The sequence below is a fragment of the Hyla sarda genome, chromosome 3 (assembly GCF_029499605.1).
Source record: "Hyla sarda isolate aHylSar1 chromosome 3, aHylSar1.hap1, whole genome shotgun sequence".
Lineage (NCBI taxonomy): Eukaryota > Metazoa > Chordata > Amphibia > Anura > Hylidae > Hyla > Hyla sarda.
The window spans coordinates 331345549-331353384 of record NC_079191.1 but is presented as its reverse complement, the minus strand read 5'-3'; the positions used below and the strand labels follow the sequence as shown (position 1 = coordinate 331353384).

Sequence of the window (7836 nt, the reverse complement as noted above, 5' to 3'; positions counted from 1 at the left end):
GCCTTTTAAGACCCGGTAAGTCTAGCCAGAAAAGACGACATTGTCTAGACATAATTACCCGTCCCCCTGACTTGTCAGCTGAAGGGGACGGTGGTAGACACCTTAAGACCTCAGTGCCGCCTGAGGATAATGATTTTGCGGACGTCAGACCCCCAGCCCACGGGGATTGCATCAGTGGTCGGGCTTCTCGTACTTCTAAGCGAGTTAAACCAAACTCTTTTGTAGAGGACTCAGAGAACGAATCTGACATGACGTCAGAACACCTGGGCACGGATTGGAGCGAGGATGGGGAGAGCCTTGAGGAGGAGGCGGGCCCTTTCTCTGCCCCTGCTCCCAAGGCAGAATCTTCTGGGACCCGGTGGACTGATTGGGTGTTCCCTTTTTTAATCCGGATGACATTACTCATCCTAGATCCGGAGAGTGGACACCTTCTCCCCAAGTGTCTAAGTATATCGAGACCTGGTTGCGCAGGTCGCTGGATCACGCCAACTGCCACAAATTGAGGGCGGAATGCCCGAGGCCATCTATTGGCAATAACGTTGCTAGGACGCCCGACCTGGACCCCATCCTAGTCAGGTATCTCCTCAAGTCGGGAAAAAACCCCAAGAGGGGGATTGATAAGTCCTTCAAAGGGGTGCAAGATAAACTCTTGGACATTCTGGGTCCATTAACAAAGATTCTGGACATGTCTGAACAGGCGGTGGCTTCTGGCGCCCCAGTGGACGCGGAGACCCTGAGGGGGTGGGCGTTACGGGCAATCTGTCTGCTCGGCAACGCCAACATGGCCATGTCAGCGGAACGACGCAGATCTATTTTGATGCGCTTGGACCCCCAGTTGACCCACTTGGCCAATAAATAAGTTTGGTCGGGCTTTCTCCAGCCTCGACAAGGCCCAGACCTCTCTTAAAAAGTCCTCTCAAGGGAAGGTTTTCAATAGGGCTGGAAGGGGTAGGGGTCGCCCTTCCAGCCGCGGATCGTATTACAGACCCTATAATAGGGGAGTTGTCCATTTCATGCCAGACAGGCAGCAATATGCACCCGCTCCACCTACACAGCCGGTCACCCCGTTCTTCCCGACCAGAGGTCGTCCATGGAGAGCTCGAGGTTCAGCACGTGGTTTTCCCAGGGCCAGAGGCGCAGGTGAGGTTTTCTACCCCCGGTACTACCGAACATACCGGTAGGGGTCCGTCTGATGTATTTTTCCCACGCTTGGTCCCGGATCACTTCGGAGCCGTGGGTGCTACAGGTGGTGTCAGGTTATTACATAGAATTCGCATACAATCCTATACAGACCCAATGGCCAAGGGCCATTCAATTTACAGACGCAGACAGGGATCTAGTCCGCGCGGAACTGATGGAACTAAGCCAAAAGCGTGCCATCAGGGAGGTACCTTGGAACACCCCGGGTTTTGTCAGCAACGTCTTCTTGGTCAAAAAGAAAAACGGAGGGCACCGGCCCGTGATAAACTTACGCTATCTCAACGAGTGCGTTGTCTACCGCCATTTCAAAATGCAAGGTATACACCTTCTCAGGGATCTTCTGCAGCCCGGCGATTGGCTAGCAAAGATAGATCTGAATGATGCGTACCTTACTGTGCCGATTCACCCCTCGTGCAGTCGGTACCTTCAGTTTTGTTGGGAAGGTCGCAAATGGGAGTTCACATGTCTCCCGTTCGGTCTCTCCTCAGCTCCGTGGTGTTTCACCAAGCTGCTGAGACCGGCCATGGCGGTGCTCCGAAGTCGAGGTGTTCGGTTAATCGTCTACCTCGACGACATTTTGATCATGGCTCCTACAAGCGTGCTGGCCAGGCGACATGTCCAGTGGACGATATTGCTTCTAATGGAGTTAGGTTTTTTGATCAACGAGAAGAAGTCGGTGTTGTCACCGATGAGGACTATGGAGTTTTTTGGGCTTTCTCGTGGATACCCAATCCGCCACTCTGAGTCTTCCGGTCAAGAAGTTGGCCACGATATGCAAAGAAATTCGGAGTCTCCTCCGCAAGACGGTGGTGTCCTTGAAAGCCGTTGCATGGATCGTCGGATTATTGTCGGCATCCGTCCAGGCGATTTATCCGGCGCCCTTGCATCACTGGGCGCTGCAACATCTGAAGATCAGACATTTGCAAGGGAGCCTTTCTTATTCGGACGAGGTTCCACTGTCTCTGGAAGCCAAGGAGGAACTCCTTTGGTTGCTTCAGCATGTCCAGGATTGGAATGGAAAGACCATTTTCAATTCCAAACCGGACCTAGTGATGGAGTCGGACGCCAGTCTCTCCGGTTGGGGCGCTCGTTGCGGGACATCCTCCACGGGAGGCAAATGGTCAAGGACGGAAACGCAGTTGCATATCAACTGCTTGGAACTCCTAGCGGGATCATTCGCTCTCCGGAGTTTCGCAGCCCACAGGTCGGATTGTTGCATTCTGTTGCATATGGACAACGCAGCGGCGGTGCAATATATCAATCGGCTGGGCGGAACCAAGTCGAAAATCCTCGCGGATTTGGCGGCGGAGTTCTGGGAATTCTGTCTTCAACGGAACATTGTGTTGAAGGCGGAGTACCTACCAGGGATTTCCAACTCCATTGCGGATTGGAATTCCAGATACCTCAAGGACTCCAGCGATTGGACGCTGGACCCATCTGTGTTCCAGTTGATACAGTCGTTGTGGGGGTCGTTGGCCGTGGATTTGTTCGCCTCTCGGCTCAATCACCAGCTGGAGGTGTTTTCAGATGGCGACCGGACCCGGAGGCCGCAGCGACGGACGCGTTTTATCAGCATTGGCCTCAAGACATACTGTATGCCTTCCCGCCATTTGCGCTGATCCCCAGAGTACTATGGCAAACGGAGAATCAGAAGGCGACTTTGGTGTCGATCACCCCTTGGTGGCCAACCCAATCGTGGTTTCCACAGATTCTGGGTTTGGCCATGGACGTGCCGAGACTGTGTCCGAGTCTCCCTTCGTTGTTGAGGGGTTCGAGAGGAGAATCACGCCCTTTGATCCTTCTCGATCAGTTACCACTGCTGGCATGGCTGATTTCGGGTCATCGTCACTTGGGGGACGTATTTCGCAAACGGCTAGCAACCTCATTAATGAGGCATGGGCATCAGGTACCAGATCAGCTTATCGATCTGCCTGGGGACTTTGGCTACGTTGGTGCGCATGACGGGATTTGGATCCCGTTTGCGCCCCTTTAGCTGAGGTCATTAATTTTTTGTTGGATTCTTTTGAGACGGGTAAGGCCTATCGCACAATCAATGTGTATAGGTCAGCCATTTCCGCGCACCATTCCCTGGTGGATGGTTTGCTAGTCGGACAACATTCCGTTATTTGTCGCCTCATGAGGGGGATTCGGTTTAGGAGACCGCCTTCCTTTTGTTATCAGACTACTTGAGACGTTTCTCTCGTTGTACGGATGTTCGAGAGGTGGGATGATAATGATGATCTATCGTTGAAGCGCCTCTCCTTCAAACTGACCATGTTACTATGTCTTGTGTCAATAAAACGTATATCCGACGTGCGAGCCTTAGATGTGTCTCGGAGACAGTTTGTCCCGGATGGGGTTCGGTTTTCTGTCTGCCGTCGGACGAAGACCAATCTGCGTTCGGTTTTTTATCCGTCTTTTCCATCACACCCGAAGTTGTGTGTGGTGCGTTGCCTCCGGTCTTATGAGAATCGGACCGCAGCGTTTTGTGCGGTGCGCAATTCGCAGCTTCTGATTTCATTTTTTTCTCCGCATTTGCCCATACTTTAGCACGTTGGGTGAAACAGACGATGGCGTTGGCGGGGATCGATGTGTCTGTTTTTCTAGCCCACTCCACTCAATCTGGAGGTTCGCTTACTGAAATTCTAAAAGCGGCAGATTGGTCATCCGAAGACGTCTTTAGGACATTCTACTTTAGACCTACTCAGCATGTATCTATGTCAGTATTGTGATTATGTTATTAAGTTGTTTATTGTCAGTGCTTTGAACATGCATCTGATACGAGCCTCCTGTCTGTGATAAAATTGAAGATTTTCCTAGTATTATGACGGAAAATTTAGATTTTATAAAGACAGGAGGCGAGTATCTTCCCTCCCATTGTACCCTACCCTATTCTATGGTATTCTTTTTTCTTTTTCAGGCTATTGAAGAATTTCTTTTTGCATGATGGTTCTATAGTTGAAGTTACTCGTTGGTGACACTGTTTCCAGTCCAAACTGCGGTTTACAGTCGGATTCGTTACACTGGTGTTGGTCGAAGTTACGGTGGTTAGTTGGAGATCCACGCTGATTAGTTCGGTTCCTGGTTCCGAGGGATCTTCAAGTGTTCGAGAGGAGATGTTCTGTTCCACTAGGAAGCTGCCTAACATAAAGAAAGAGGAGGAGGAGGAGCTGCAGCTGGTGTATATAGGACTCCCTGGGTTGCTATTGGTGGTGGTCATATAGGGGAGTCACTATGGTTGCTAGGTACCTAGATACCAGCATTTTTTCTTTTGTGTTATTAACCCTTGCATTTCTTTCTGCTATTGGGCAAAATAAAGAAGGAATATGCATCTGATACTCGCCTCCTGTCTTTATAAAATCTAAATTTTCCGTCATAATACTAGGAAAATCTTCAATTTTAGTGTTTGGATTCTTTTTTTTGCGTTTATACTGCTGACCGTGCAGGATCAATAATGCAATAATTTAATAGTTCAGACAACTACGCACAGGGTGATACAAAAAACATTTCTTACTTTTTTACAGTGTTTTATTTGAAAAATGCAAAAGGGGAGTGGTTTAAATTTTTATTAGGGGGTGTCACATACAGCCCTCACGACCTGGCGTATGGACACGTCCACGCCTCTCAGAAAATAGTGAGTGGACAAAAGAAACACAAAACCAGCAGAATATTTACTCTAATATTCTAACTCTAAGCTGCCACAGTGGCACGTTCACTCTCGGCTCCCTTGAGCACGCTCTGCTCCCTTATGAGCCAGTGACACTACTTAAAAACACACTGTTTGTAGGTCCCCGTGTCTTTCCTGCACACGTGACCTTGGCTGGAAAGGTATAGGGGTACTCTGCTTCCACGCTCACTTTCACACACACCTACCACAACAGGCCCTAAAAATGAGTTCCACACACCCCAAAACCAGTCCACATGCCCACACACCAATACACTGCCACCATCTATCAGTAGGCCGATACTGATCTGTTCATACACAGATTCTTGCACTCTGCATTTTAACACCAAAACTATGGTAACGACACGAGCCACACTTATACACTAATACAACTAACTATATAAGCTATAGGGCTATAGGTTCGTTAGAGCATACAAAGCTAGGCATTAAAGTTATGGCTTCAATGTACATAAAGGGTACAGTACTTAATTACAAAAAGAGTTAAAGAAACAGACATACAAAATGTGCAAAAACAGTTATACAAAATAAAAGGGGAATAAAAATCAGAAGAGTTCCATACTTAACGTCGTTGAGTAAAGTCCTAATCCGTCCTGGGGCCAAGGAAGAAAATAGCGGCACAAGTCCATTCAGAATGGGCCCCAAACTTGTAACCAACAACAGGGAGATAACCAAATGGAGGCGAGATCAAACAGGACAGGGGGGTATACAGCCAAAGGAAAATAATCAAAGGCCAAGAGGATATATACATTTCAAACAGGGTCCCAGACAGTAAGGAGACAGGCACTCCTGGGTTATCAGGAGAGGTAATGGGAGCTAAACATCCCTTTGGCAGACATGGAAGGGAAATTGGATCTCCTCCAGGCTTAGCTTCCATCCAGCTTGGAGAAATAGGTTCCTGTTTCTCAGGCCTCTTGTTGCTCCTTGTGGACTCTGCGACTTCTGCCACATGCTTGGTTGCGCTGACATCAGGATCCTTGAGGAACTGTTGTCTATCCACTGGGTAATTTTGCCGCATTGGTGCTGCTATCAGAGAAGCAGCCTCCTCTGGCTCCTCATCATTTGTTGGTGACAGCTCCCTAATCCTGTCATGTAAGGCTGTCACTTGAGTGGGTCCACATTGCTCAGTCCTGGTCTCTGGAAAAGGCACATCTGGAGTGAGGTCATATTTCTGGATCATGGCACTTCCAGTTACATCATCATTGTTCATGTCTGAAGGTGTGGGAAGAACCAGGCTGACTTCCCCAAAGTCTATTGTAGACAAAGGTCTTTTTGTAAGGTTCTCCAGGTTCCCCAATTCTGGGTTCCCACACGTCACCTCCATATCTATAATTATACCTTGAGCAATCCCGGATTCTTGGGTTAGTACCTTTGGAGGGAGGTTGAATTCCTGGATCGCCACACTTTGGGTTTCATCATTATCTGTCCATCTCTGGGCCCATGCTCAAGTCGGGTCTGATTTATATGTCTTTGCCCTGCAGGCCATACTCAGATGGTTCCCAGGCCTCGGATCCACAGCTGGCCACATATGTATCACTGAAATTTGCATCTCCTGCCACCTCCCAATTATCGTCCTTCACAGAGTCATCATATGGTGGCACAATCTCACATGTTTCCTCCTCCATGCCTTCCCCAACATCATTACACAGTACCTCATCCTTGCCACAGTCTTTGTCAGGGGTAAGGGTGTCCTTGTGGTTAATAGCCATCACATATTGGGATACCATCTTACCCAAATCAGTCCCCAACAGAATGCTAGTTGGGATGGTATCTGTTACACCAACATCTTTTAATCCTTGCCCAGCTCCCCAATCCAAAAATACTCGAGCCATGGGCACTGCAGGGTTCACCCTCCCTCCAACCCCCTTTACAGCCAGGGTTTTCCCGGGGAGTATATCCTCTGGATTCACTAACTCCGGACACACCAGGGTGACTTCTGCTCCCGTATCTCTGAGCCCCACTGAGATTCGATTGCCTACTGTGACTGGCTGTAGGTTATCCGCATGGGTCCCTCCTGCCCTAGTCACAAAAAGAACAGTGGGGGAGGGTTGCACGGGGGGTGTGGGACAATGCAAGTTCCGGTTGTCGGGGCATTTATTACTGATGTGGCCCATTCTGTGGCAAATGAAGCATCGTCTTAGATCTCCCGTACCTGAAGGTGCACTGGTCCCAGAGTGGGTCAAGGTACTCGAATTCCCCGGAGGGTGACCAGCAAGTAGAGGGGGTGTTCCTCTGGGTTGAACACCTTTCCATGCAGAAAAAGTAGGTTTTGGTACCCCTGTACTCCGGTTGGCCATGTATGAGTCCGCAATTTCCGCTGCCTGGTTGGCAGAGGTGGGGTTCCGGTCCTTGATGAACTGCTGCACCTCTGTAGGACAAATTTGTAAAAACTGATCTTTGATCATGTTAATGGACAGCCCCCTAATCCACTGGCGGAAGGCTGTCCGTAGGGCTCCCACCACATCTCCATAACTTTCAGTGGGCCTCCGCTGTACAATCCGAAATTCTCTCTGGTAGACCTCTGGAGTGAGGTTATACATTTGGATCAGAGCCTGTTTTATAGCATCATAGTCCCCATCTAGCTCAGGTGGCATGTCCGCAAAAACCTCCAGAGCTTTGCCTTTTAATCCTGGTGTTAGATACTGTGCCCACAGTTCGCAAGGCAGATGGTATTGTCTGCAGGTTTTTTTCAAATCCCCGCAGAAAAATGTCCAAGTCCCCATCCTACTCCATAACGGGGCCTCCTGGCGTTGACATCCTGAAGTTGGGGTTGCGGTGAGTTGTTACTGTTGTTAAGTCGCATCACCTGCAGCTGGTATTCTCTCTCTGCTTGTCGTTCTTGAGCCTCTCTCACTGCTTGTCGTTCTGGAGCCTCTCTCTCTGCTTGTCGTTCCTTTAGGATGAACTGAGCCCGTAGGCTAGGGTCAGCATCACTCAACTGTTGTAGGGCCCAT

General features: G+C 49.3%; 1 pseudogene; it reads right to left on the bottom strand.

Annotated features, from left to right (window-relative positions):
- Positions 1 to 6342: 6342 nt before the first annotated feature.
- LOC130361060 (uncharacterized) lies at positions 6343 to 7615 on the bottom strand (annotated as a pseudogene).
- Positions 7616 to 7836: the final 221 nt, after the last annotated feature.